Consider the following 13645-nt stretch of genomic DNA (forward strand, 5'->3'; position numbering starts at 1 on the left):
CATTAGACAACATCAACTAAGGTGTGCCATGCCAGGGATGTGCGCAAAGTAAGGAATGTGATCAGTAAAATAAATCCAAATGAATCAATTTTTGGCATATTCAGTATGAGAAAGCAGAAGTTGTCTCAAGCCACTAGCCACTCCATATCCCAGAGTGGAGTTCAGTCATGGACTTTTCAGTAGAACGGAGTCCAAAGTTCCCTGTCGAGGTGAAATCTGGTGTGGGCAAAACTCATCCCTGCCCTCGTGCTGCCCACCCCCTTGAGCTCTGGGCCACTGCCTCCCCAACAAGAATCCCCTGGCAGAGTAATGTAGGAATGAAGGTAGTTGCTGTGAAGAGCTGAGGGAGGGGAGATGTGAGGACAACACTGAGTCCCCCACCTCCAAATTTCAATCCCCCTAAATTGCTTACTCTCCCATTAGGCTGCCTACAAATGTGACTGCAAAATTGGGGGGCCATTTTTGCTCAGCTCTGCTTTTCAGCCTCTCCGTGATAACAGGCTTTTAGTCCTCTGATACAAGTAATTCCACACAATGGCTGGGATCCAAACTCCTTCAGGTGCCTACAAAGAGCGTCTTTTAAGGTGCCTGTGTGTACACAGCAGCGCTTCCCACTTTCTTCTTCTTCTTGACAACAGGTCTTTGTGCCTCATAGCAGGATGTTTCTGAAGTTGCTTCAGTTTTGGAGGCAGCAACATGGTTTAGTTTAAAAACTAATGAGTCCCATGACTTTTTTTTTTTTTTTTGAGAAAGACCATTTAAAATGTTTGACCTCACTAAGGTTTAGAAATCTTCTGATCTGCATTGGCCATTGTGACAAAACTCCAGGATAATGAACTTGATAGAATCAACACAGGCTCATGCCGGATTGTCAGAATATGTCTGACAGAGTGCATCAGAAGGCTGATAAATACACCGCTCTCTGATTGTATGAATGGTTGGAATGTGTTATACTTCCAGCTAAACTAAATGTGAGCACAATTAACATGAAAGCTTTTAAAAATGCCTAATAGCAGCAAAGAATGAGTTCAAGCAGCATCAGGACTACAGGAAAAGGATAGGGAGACATCAGCTCTTCCTCTCCACTGTGATCATCCTGTTCAGACTTGCAAACAGCAGCAGGGGTGGCAATTTTTCCAGACTATGGCAGGGGAGGAAAGGGTTAAGCTCTTCTCTGCACTCTCTGAGCTCTTGATGTTAGGACTCGCCTACAGCTGCTATACCTTTTTTATTTTTTAGAAAAGTATTTTAATTGCATTCATGCAATTAATGTCATGCCTAGTTTAGCCCTTAATCAATGTTGATCAGCTTGAGCACCTACACTATAGCATGGAGTCTGGATTTCCCTTCCTGCTTTGATTCTGGTAACAGAATTAGGGTGGCACTGATTTTGGGTTTAGTGGTCTGTGTTAGTCTTTGTTGCTGCATATTAGCATGGATTTCTGCGTACCAGGAAGTTGGGCTTGAAGCAGACAGTTAGTGGGCAGGAGTAGGAACAGTGGTCAGTTTAAGAATTCTAGGAAGCGTCCATTTAAAGGATTACAAAGGCACTACCTTCTTCCAAGGTGGCAGGTTCCAAGACCACTTACACTCTGGCACCAGTGCACTCCCACTGCTGGTGTTTGGAGCTGTATATATGCAATATTACCAACAAACCTGTAGCTTCTTGAAAAATACTGCTTTTTGATATCTTTCCCCCTCAAATTACCTTCTACCTGATTAGAAAGCCACATTCACTTCGCAGATGACAACTTCATAAATAGGAGTTGGGGAGCTGCAGGTGTGGGAAAACCAAATAATGTGCACCAAGGGAAGACATTTCTGCCTCATCTCTGGTGTACAGAAATGTGCAAATGTGACCTGAAATGCAGTCTGGGAAGGCGGCTGGGGTGGGGTGGGGTGGGGTTTGGCCTCGCTGTGTTTTAAGCTGCTAATGTGTACATAGCCCAAGTCTCTTAAAGCCGGTGACTGATGACTTAATCCAAATGGTTTGTTTCTCAAATGCTTTTCTGAGTGTTTTTACTCCCCTGTTTCTAGCCAACGCTGCTATGCAAAATTGCCACAAGTTCTTTTCTTTTCCAATACCTGATGCGTTTGATGTCCGTTTTCTCCCTCTGAAGAAATCAATGTCTGTATCAGTAGATGAATGTATTGGTTTTGCCTCTCCAAGACAAGCCTTTTCAAACAAGATGGTATATTCTGTAGCCACGTCATTTTAATTAAAAATATACCAAGGAGCTATTCATACTGGGGGCACATGAAAGGTTTCAGCAACATGCCCTGGAGCAGTTCAAACTTAATAAAGTCAAGGTGGGCCTTGGAGGACACCAGGCTTGCCTTTGATGGAGCCAAATAGATTTATAACATCTTCTAACAGCAAAGAGTTTTGTTCTTAGCAAAGAATATTTGATGGGGTATATGCAACGTAGTGGGAAAAGAGTCATGGGGGTGGGGGAGAGAGAAAAGGAAGACTTTGTTGTTTTGTTTGTTAGAGAACTCAGCTAGGAAAGTGCGGCTTAACCTCCTCTTTGCTTATACTGTAGCATGTTTCATTTCAAAACAAGACTGGACCAGAACACAAACTCCAGCCTGATTTATCTAGTCTTGCTTCCACCTGCGATGTCAATTTGATATCTTAGAAAGAAGGCAAATAATCTAGGATTGGTTAGAAGGAGGGAAGAAAACAATAACTGATAAGAATATTTACTTTTACAGCACATAAAAAGACCAAGGGGATGGCCCGTGAAATTTGTAGGCAACAGGCTTTGTGACATTACATGACCTTCCCTTTTTAATCTGCTTGGCTATAGCAGAGAGCACGAGAAAAGTGGCAAATTCAGTTATCAGTTGAGGAAGTATGCTAGCCATGTTTACATCTTTGTCAGCTAATGAGGCCCAAGAACCTTTATACAATATCCACAGCTGCTGTGGCTTTTGCTTTCCTTTGACCGTGCCATACTGTCCCTTGCAAAAAGCTAGAGAAGTCTCTCCATTTCTGGCAAATGTCTCAGTTCATTCAATCAATAACTGCACCAGAAAAGGGTTGTTTGAAAGCCTTTTGATCAAAGATATCGTGTGACCACAGCACAGCACATGACTCCCTATGGCATCAGAGAAATTCAGCCAATGGCAGCCAGAGGATATGACAAGTGGGTAGATGACTCATTTGAAGGATGCCCATGGACCTGCTGTGAAACCTTGAGGTCTGTTGCAAGTGTCAACTTCATTGAGACAGCAACTCAATCACATTTTATTGGATTTAGGGAATAACCTGGTAAGAGTAAGATAAGGAAGACTGAACTAACAGAAAAGTGATAGAGGAGAGAGGGAGGTGGACACTCCAGGAGATTTGACAGCGAATAATATTTGCTGTTCTGATGGGTCACCATTGTATGAAATTATATCATTCTACCAAATATATATTACACACACATGCATTCAAAGAAAAATAAAACAGTAAAAATTGTACACTGTTATGGAGTTTTAAATTTTATATGTGTATATTTAACTGGCATATGCTATAGTAGTAAAAAGCTTGGAGGGAGAACTGAGCATGGAGGTTGGCTCAGGTGGTCTGCATCTTAGCCAAAGCCTTGTCAACTAGGGCATGAGTGAGTGAGAAGAGGAGGTCCCTGCAGTTCACAATTCTCATGTCTCAACCCACAAGTTGCTGAAGGTATGGTAGCGAGCCAAGCAGTGTTTCTGCTATGTGTAGGGTGGGGCTGGAGATTGATATTAAAAGCTGCTATAAAGAAAAACTAAGCAGGCACTAGCAACCAAACCAATGAATATGGTAAGAAGCTGAATTGGATAGCATGAAAAAGGATGGACATACTGAAAAGCATATTGGAATATAATTGGGCCCAACTCTTATCTGAATGAAACAACTGCATATTTGTACCGCTTCCCCTGATTGATAGACAGTCTGCATTGACTTGGGGGTGTTTCTGAGCCAAACCATGGCTTAGCCCTGGGGAGTGCAGCGGGGCCGACAGTTTACCCCATACAGGGGCTAATGCAATAGGAATATTCTGATGACTGCCTTTGTGGGAGCACTGATATTGCATCAGGACTTGAAACCAATCTCACAGAGCAGTGGTTCCCAATTAGCTAAGTACTGTTTCCAAAAGCCAAGCCATGAACCCCCTACTTTTGAAAATGTTGATACCTCTGTGGTAGTTTTTGTTCTGTGAATGGTGCCACCATACCCTCCAACATGTCCCAGCGCAAAATTGGGCTGTGCTCTCTTGTGAGTTATGTGACCCGCATGAGAGCACGGCACCCAAAAGATGCAAATCTGGCTGCAATCTCACACGTTTTGGGGCTCTGTGTTCTCATGCGAGATGTCCCAGACAGTTCATAGATATGTGCCACGGGCCTCCTGGAGGACCTCCAATTGGGACCACCCTGGAGGGCTGTGGAGTTGGCTGGGTGCTGTGCTAGCTTTTGTTTCTACAGCTATTGTTGTGGCATGGAATTTGCTGCTGAGAGTACACAGAACCACATTTATGCTATGCCAACATTAGCCCTAGCATAGAGGGACCACAGGATCATCCTGAAAACAAAACTTTGCTCGACTGTAAGAATGCAGATGCTTAGAGCTCCGATTAGAATCACACAAGTGCACACATATATATGAAAATAAATAAATCTGACATACTGTCAATGTTTAGATTATTTTTCTTTTCTTTTCTTACATTTTCACAAGAGCAGGAAATTAGAGGGAGCAGACAATCATTATTTAATGGCAGCAGAAGCTCACTTTCAGATGCATATCTAGGCAAATTCTTCCAAGCATAGCATATACCCCCTCCCCCCAATATGAAGTGATTGCTGGTTTGGCATATACATCACCCCTGAGAGTCAAAGATAAGAGAAAGCCGTGCAGGTCAACCCGAACATGAATTGTTGATAAAATCTATATAGCACACAGCACAGTGGATTAGCATATATGTACAGAGGAGAGAGCAATGGCATTGTAACATTTATTACAGTGAGCCATGAATGAAAAACAAGCATCAAACAGAACATGCACACTGTATGAGAAGAACAGGTCAACAGGGATTGGGGGGCAAGGGGGCAGACCTTGCTACCAGACAGGTAGCATCAGACTTTGACAAATGCATTTTCATGCCTGAAGTGAAGAACAAGATGGTGCCTCCCTTCCGTTCAATGCACGAAAGTCAGCTGAACTGACAGATGAATCTTACTCCAAAATTGATAACGGTATAAATCAGTATCCATATATATAAATCAGTATCCACACATATAAGGGAATTCTAATTAAAAATAGCACATAGATGGCATCGCACACCAATACAGATTTCTAAAATAACATCTGGACATTTGCCATATTACTGGCTTGGGGGCAGAGGTACATTTCCTCCGGTTTATACTGGGATTGCTTGCTGATTTATATATTTGGATTAACGTTTAGAGGGACATCTCCAGTATATTTAGAAATGATATTGTAATGACCCGCCCAATTTTCATTGTTAAATCTCTGCAATGGCTATGTGTGTAATTCCTGCTCAAAAGGCCTCCTAACATGGATGCTGGCTGCAGCCCAAACCTCGATAGTGGAACGGCGGAAAACACTGAAGGACGTGCAGTTAACACTTTGGTACAAAAATGTGTGGATACTAGTGATTTCAGACAAGGGTACTCACTACATCACAGTGGCTCTCCCAAAGGCTGGACCGGTTCCGTGCATTAAAGAGTGTGTGGAAGTGTGTATAGCTGCTCTTTACTAGGACTGTAAAAGAAGGATTCAGACAAACATCTGAGTGATGCAGTCACTGAGTGCGGGAACCAGCCATTTGACTTGCCTGGCGCTACCAAACAACACCTGCTGGAATTCCTTTGCAAGGTGTGTGGTGTGGCAGGAAGAGGAAAGTTGTGTTCTTACACTTTGGCTATGGCATGTCACAGCTTGGCTATGAAGAGCTGTATCTCAGTGGCAGGGCATTTTCCTTGTGTACAGAAGGTGCCAGATTTAATCTTTGACATCTCCAGGTAGGCATGGGAGACACTTCTATCCAAAACCCTGGAGAGCCACTACCAGTCAGTGTAGACAATTTTGGGCTAGATGGACCTGACTCAGTACAAGACAACTTCCTGTATTCCTAGGAACTTTGATTACTTGATTTCACCTCTGCCATCTTTCCTTTGGCTGCTCCTCAGGAGCCACCCAAAGGAAATGACAAGAAGTGGCTCAGTCAAGATTTGGTAGAAAAGATTCAGGATTGAGACCAGGGAGGGGGAAAAAATATTGTCAGGAGAGTTGTGGCACCTGTTACCAATGGAAGTGAGACCTTGCCATCACAGGTGGTTAGGATGCTGAGGCTGATGTAGCACAATGCTATTTGTTGTTGGTTGATTCTGTGCCACAGATGGTCATGATTCTGAGGGTGGCAGTGACTTTTGGAAGAAAAAGAGAGAGTAATTTCTCTTACAAATGGTACATAAAAACAAAAAACAAATAAACAAGTCATCACTGAAGGAAGCTTAATTATCTGGCATATTAGTCCCAGGGAGACTGATTAGGGAACAGGTAGAAATAATTGATCATTCAGTAACTGATTACTTTGTGCTGTAGTTTATCATACAGTTATCTCACTACTGTTGGCTTAATCCCTGGACCCTCATTCCAGATATGGGGGAACTAGTTGTAGTGACTCAGTGGAGAGGTATAGGCACTCCAAACATGCTCAGAGGTATCCTACAATCAGCTTTCCAATAAAGTTGTCTCAGCTTAGGTATCGTATAGTACAGTGGGCTCACACTCCAGAACCCTATGAAACCAGGGGACCAACTTAACTAAATTTGTAGGATCTAGTCCATAAACTATATTATACTCAGTGTTCTCTAATTATGGATGGCTGGATATATAACCATGACTGGATGTGTGAGACACACTAATCTGCCAGGACAAAGGGTTCAAAACCAGTGGGAGCAACAGGGAACTAGCTGGGAAAGAGCTGTTTTGGATTGAGAGAGAGAGAGAGAGAGTTTGGATTTGATATCCCGCCTTTCACTCCCTTTAAGGAGTCTCAAAGCGGCTAACATTCTCCTTTTCCCTTCCTCCCCCACAACAAACACTCTGTGAGGTGAGTGGGGCTGAGAGACTTCACAGAAGTGTGACTGGCCCAAGGTCACCCAGCAGCTGCATGTGGAGGAGCGGAGACGCGAACCCGGTTCCCCAGATTAGGAGACTACCGCTCTTAACCACTACACCACACTGGCTCAGAACTACTCCTGCTCTGAGACTAGTATCATTTGCCCATATGCAATTCCTTCTGTGTCCATATAAGGCCTGCGCAACCTGTACATTCCCTAAAACAGTAAAGTGACACTTGCAAGGACATGATAAATCTCCAGTGCAGGTGGGTGTTTCGATGTACAGTTCTAGCAATGTCAGCTTGAATCAACATCACAACTTTGACTTCTGCATCAACCACAACTACTGCCTCCACAATGAAACCGAAAGGAAGGATAGCTGCTGGCATTTCCACCTCCAGCTAGCAGGGAATGTATGTAAATTAACCACTACCAGCACCCTGCTCCTGTAAGGCTGATAAATGGGAAAAATAGGGCACTTGTCAGCCACCTAACAGGTGTCTGTGAGCTCAGATCACAAGGAAAGGGGCTGAATGACAGGATGGGTAGGAGACATGGCCAGATTATAATAGGGCAGTTGGAACGATTACACAAGAGACCATGCTTGCAGATTCTGAACTTTATATCTTTTCTGCTTTTTAAAAGTAAGTCTCTAGATCTCCAGGAAGTAAAGTTATGAAGCAAAATGTGCAGCCAACTTTTTGAAGCCATTTCTGGAAGATGAGCCAGTCTGGCTGCTCATACTTTTCAGTGTTTTAAGCCAGTGAGTAAAGTCTGAATTATGTTTGATGGGTGTTTGAATGCCAGGCTACAGGAATCCCCAGGGTCCTAAAGAGCTGCTATTTCCCTTGCTCTTTAATGCACTCTTCCTGCTTATTTCCCAGTCCTTGAAACTGCTGTAGTTTGCCCTTCCTTTCTAGCAACCAAAATTCACATTTCTTGTGGTGGGTTCATTTGATATCACATACACCCTATATTTTCAGCAAATACTATTGCACAATAGTGCAAATGGGTGTTAAATAATCCTCCTTCCCCACAAATGGCAAATGCAAAATGTGAAAATTTGGAAAGAGGCTTTGAGATGTCTCCTGCTGTGTAGGAGATGAACTCCAGGAACTCATTAAGAATTCACTATATAGTTAACTTACAATGCAATGGTAAACATGTCTGCTCCTAAGTACGTCTTTAGTAGAGCTTGACGTAGGGATGGACAGGATTGCAAAATCAAACAATTCCAACACAACTGAATTATTATTAATAGAATAAAAATGATTCCATAACATTTAAAAATCCATTTTGTTATCTCAGTGATTTTGCCATTGGGAAAGAACATTAGTAAGTGGAAACAGATTTTGTCTTTTTTTGTACTGAGAAGTTAGGAAAACTCTGACTGTGCTTTTTCTTACTATTTTACCTATAAGAGTAAAATCATCACTAAAATGAAAGCAGTTCACACTGCTTTCCACAGTCCCCTATGCCCAGTGGCTACAGGCCTAAGTTAATCAATCCTAGGAATCAATCCTTTGTGCATACGTACTAACCTGGGAGTAAGCTCAGCTGGGCACAAGTGAGACCTATGCATTTAAAATATACAGTAAACACACCAATTTAATATTCCTTGAAGCCTTGAAGTTATACAAATTTGCAAGGAAGGAATGGCAAAAAACATGGTCCTTTATAGTACAAATATAAATTAATGGAACTGAAATTTGATGCCTGTGATTCATGCACTGTCCCCTTTTGCAGCCATTGATGCCTCTTACATCTTCACAACAGTGAAACTGTACTTGCTTAGAATATTTTTTTGGAATCCACAGAAATTTATGATTAAGACACACATGAAAAAAAATGTTTATATCATTTATATCAGGCTTCTTCTTCTGATTCCTTTGTTCAGGTAAAGTGAAATAGTGTACTTCACCTGAATTTCCGGAAATTATGACATGAGATTTTGGGAACATTTCCTGTTTTGATCTAGTTCTGCCACTTTAAGACCAAGCTTGTGTGGCCTTTGCCAAAGGGGATCGAACCCATGAATGAGTACCTTGGCACCCTGCATTCAGCTGGCACAGCACACGTCACTCACAGTTTCCACAGCTGATTGGAATGTTCAGAACTGTACCCAGCAAATTGCAGCTTGGTGAGGGTTTTGGAGAAGAGAATTTGACACTGAGCAGATTAAGAAAGCTATACTCACTGTATGCCTGGAGCCCTGGTATGTTTCAGAGGGCTCTTCTTGCATCTCAGATTAAGAAAAGGCAGTGTAGATACTAATTTCACAGCAACGTGGTTGTTCATATTCTGCCTCAAAGAGCCTCTGAGACTTAGCCTTTATGGGTAGGATTCACCTAATAAGCCATGTCAGTGAAAGGCCTGTGGAAGGCCCATTGCACAAGTGGTAGGCCTTGCACCCCCCAAAAACTGGCTCAAGGGGGTGGTGGTGGTGGTGGGAGAACTCCCAGAACAGTAAATGGGCAATGCCAGTGCTATTTTTCTAGAAAAAGAGGTGCCAGAACTCACCATGAATGCCTCCCTTGTTCTCTTATAATGGCAATGGCACCCACCAGAGAGGTGCTGGAACTGAGTTCCTGTGAGTTCTGGCAGAATAAAGGCCCTGGGCCATGCCCTTTTGGCCGCACAATCAATGGAGCTCACAGCCCTAACATAATGGATAATGGATTATTATTTGTAAGGAAGAGAGTTCTGTTGTTTGAGCTGTCACCTGCCTTCTTAAGGAATACAACCCAGAAACAGGCCTATTCTCAGTGTAGGCTCAAGGTCAGCATCCTAGGGCAGCTACTGTGCCCCACACCATGCCCCATGCCTTCTACATAGGGTAGCTGGCTCTGTGAGCCTCCATTTTACTTTCTCACTATAGCGAGAACGATGCTGCATCTGGTGCTCTGGAGCACTGCCAGGGTTGGGCTTTGGATTTAAATGGCAGTCTGGGGGTCCAAAGGCCCCCTCAAACCTGGAGCTGGCCCTGCCCAGTGGCGTAGCGTGGGTTGTCAGCACCCGGGGCAAGGCAAGTAATTTGCACCCCCTAACCCGTGGATTTGCGCCCCCTAACCCGTGGATTTGCCCTAACCCCAGATGTTGCGCCCGGTGCGGCCGGCCCCCCCTGCACCCCCCACGCTACGCCACTGGCCCTGCCTGTCCTTCATATGTTGTTTAGCAAAACTAGACCCATTTTGCAGCTTTTTTTTTTTTTTTGCAGAAGGAACTACTAAGGGAATTTTATAACCAGCAAATTCTCTTCTGCAGAGTCAACTGTGCTACAGGCATGCGGCGTGTTCTCAATTCCCAATCCTCTGCTGTGTCGAATGTTTCCAAAACTCTTGCAGTAGGAACAAAGTGGGAACAGGACACAGCTGGGCTGGTCCGATCGTCCGCCAGCTGGGAAGGCATGAAAAGGGAGAGCTGGCAAGACTGTTTTTCAGTCTGTTTCAGAGTCTGACGTTCATAATGTGAGGAATGGTTCTCTTTCAAAGGACATGAAATGGAAATATTCCCCTTCTCTTGGATGTTTTGGAAAGTGGATTTCTGTTTGAAAAACACCTTTTGGGGCAAAGAGGTTTTGCACCAAAATTCTTTGCCAGTTCCTGGAATTGCTAAAAAGCAGAAACAACTGGAGAAGGTCAGGAAATGAAAACAGCTCTGGGACAGCAGAACATTTCAACTTAAAAGCTGCCCGCTGATAGAAAGAAGCAGAACTTCACTTAGAAAATGTGGACTTGTGTAAATCCCATGAAAAAACACGCAAAGTGGACCTGTGATTTAAAAGTGGGAAAGCAGCAGGAGAGAAGAGGGTAGGGTGGCCATGTGGCCTACTTTAGGGAAGGTAGCCCACTATTTGAAAGGCTGTCCAGTCCAAGTTTAAATGAACCATTACATGGGTCAGCAGGAAGGACCTTGAAATGCAGACTCAGCAGGCACACAGGTCAGCTGGTCAGAGTCTTTCCCACTGCAGTGATATGTACTGTATTTATATTTCAAAGATAGCAATTACTTCTAAATTTGCACCTACCAGCATATGCAAATATAATGTAAACCAGTGTCCTCTTTTTACACTAAGCTTTCCTCTCTCTCTCTCTTTTGGTAATGCATGTGACCACTCTAGAAGAGGATGCCAGAACCTAGGCCTGCCTGCACTCTCTCTACCCACAAAACTGCCTCACCCAAAGCTGCCTTTCTTCTGGCAGGCATTACTTTTGATCATAGAGCTTGACTGAAAGAAAAGCTTTCTGCGGAGGAGGGTTTTCTTTGCAGCAGAGGAAACTGGGAAGCAGGAGGGGAGGATTCAAAACTCACATCAGCCTTTTATCCCCACGCAATTGACAATATGTCTACTGGTCTGCCACCATTTTATCTATGCTAGGCTCTTAACAGACTGGTAATCAATGCCCAAAGTATGCCAACATCTTTTGGCTTCCTTTTGTTTATGGTGGGAAACCAGTTAAGTTACACACATGTTGTGACGTGGGGTTTGTGATTTCAGCTCTCTTGACATAATATGCTGGAGACAGTTCTCTAGTAACACTTCTTTATTAACGCAACAAGACTGAGACTTGAGGAGGGGAGAGCTACATTTATAGGGACAGGGAACTAGCTAGAAAGGATACATTTTGGAGGGAACAATATCAGGCAATCACAGTCCTGCCTTTTGGAGGCAACCAATAAGACAGAGGATCCAAATACAGCAGCTTAAATGAACCAATAGTAGCTGTACCCTCTGGAACCAAAAGGCAGTTACTTTACCCTAATGCAAATACAGACAATAATAATACAGATATAAAATCCTTTGACTCAATACACAACACCCCTCCCCCCCTAGTGAGCACAGCAGACGTAATCTCTCAGGTACTGTGGGGTCCTACAACTTCTACTTGATCTCCTGACAACAGGTGTTGCCGGTTCTGGATTGGGTGTCACCTGTGGTAGGGGGGCTGCTATAGGGGTTTCGTCAGGAACAGATGGAGTCCCAGACATCTCAGGGTCCCCTACCTGTACCTCGTCATCCTGAGGACTAGCAGACCCTGGTTCATTTGCTGAAGCCCCTGGTGATTGCACCTCTGGGCCATTTTCACTCTGGTCTTGCAGCTCTGCGTCGTTAGCCAGGGATGAATTATCAGACTCCTCCCTGCTGAGCGCCCGGCGCCTCAGCTGATCTATATGTCTCTTCCAAACTTGCCCATTTTCCAAGGTCACATAATAGGACACAGGTCCACTAGCCCGGGTGACCACACCAGCCACCCACCGCGAACCTCGTGAATAGTTCCTCACCCAGACCAGATCTTCAGGGACGAAATACCTTGTTGTGTCAGTCTCAGCCTGGGGGTTTGCTCTTGAATTACGGTTTGGCATTTTATCCGGGTGGACATAATCCAGCACCGTTACTAATCTTCTACCCAAGAGCAGCTCAGCTGGCGACTTGCCCGTCGCAGTACATGGCGTCGCATGCTGCAAAAATAACATTCGCGTGATGCGAGCTGACCAGTTACCCTCCATTAAGCGCGCAATGGATTCTTTGGCTGTTCTTACCATGCGCTCCGCCTGCCCATTGGAGGATGGGTGAAAGGGCGCGGATGTGACCCCTCTTATGAAGTTATCAGCCAAGAATGCCTTGAATTCTTGGGATACAAAAGCTGCCCCATTATCTGATACAATGGTCTCAGGTAACCCGTGGGTTGCAAACAGCTGCCTCAACACCTTGATTACGGCAGCTGATGCCATGCTAGGGACCATCGCCACTTCTAACCATTTGGAATATGCATCGACGATAACCAAAAAGACCTTCCCCTGGAATGGCCCAGCAAAATCTAAGTGCAGCCGGCTCCAGGGAGATCTGGACTGCTCCCACCAGTGAACTGGTGCTCTGGCCACTTCTGGCCGCACCTCTTGGCATGCCTTGCATGTTCGTACCCATTGCTCTATGTTCTCGTCCATTCCAGGCCACCACACATAACATCGGGCTAGCAACTTCATCCTGACCATTCCCGGGTGTCCCATGTGAAGCGTCTCAAGAACCCTGTTTCTCAGTGGTGCTGGGATGATCACCCTATCTCCCCACAGGAGACAACCCTTATGCATGGATAACTCGTGCTGCCTTGTCGCATAAGGCCTGAATTTGTCTTCATGCGGACCACCTGGCCACCCCCTCCCCACCCAAGTGAGCACACGGGAGAGAACAGCATCTTTCCTCGTTTTCTCAGCAATATCAGTAGCCGTTACAGGAGCCCCCAGAAGTGTTTCCAGCATCATTATGTGCTCCGCTGGAGCAGGATCCTCATTGCTCCCGCCAGGAAGGGGCAATCGACTCAACGCATCAGCGTGGCACAACCGTTTCCCCGGCACATGGGTCAAGGTGTACTGGAACCCGTTCAGGAATATAGACCAACGCAACATTCTGGGGGAGAGAATTTGTGGCGTTTGTTTGTTTGGGTTGAACAACCCCAACAGTGGTTTGTGGTCCGTTTCAATGGAGAAATGACGACCGTACACATAATCATGGAACTTTTTGATTCCT

At 44.6% G+C, this 13645-nt stretch overlaps 1 protein-coding gene and 1 long non-coding RNA gene across 5 annotated transcripts in view; one reads left to right on the forward strand and one right to left on the reverse strand.

Moving 5' to 3' along the window:
* LOC309345255 (phosphatidylinositol 3-kinase regulatory subunit gamma) overlaps nt 1-13645 on the reverse strand; it is a 252879-nt gene that overhangs the window by 95611 nt on the left and 143623 nt on the right. The window lies entirely within an intron of this gene.
* Nucleotides 1-13645, forward strand: part of LOC309345310 — an 89615-nt gene that overhangs the window by 46470 nt on the left and 29500 nt on the right. The gene's annotated exons all lie outside the window — the stretch shown is intronic.

The sequence above is a fragment of the Podarcis erhardii genome, assembly GCF_964252035.2.
Source record: "Podarcis erhardii genome assembly, chromosome: 6".
In the NCBI taxonomy this organism is placed as follows: domain Eukaryota; kingdom Metazoa; phylum Chordata; class Lepidosauria; order Squamata; family Lacertidae; genus Podarcis; species Podarcis erhardii.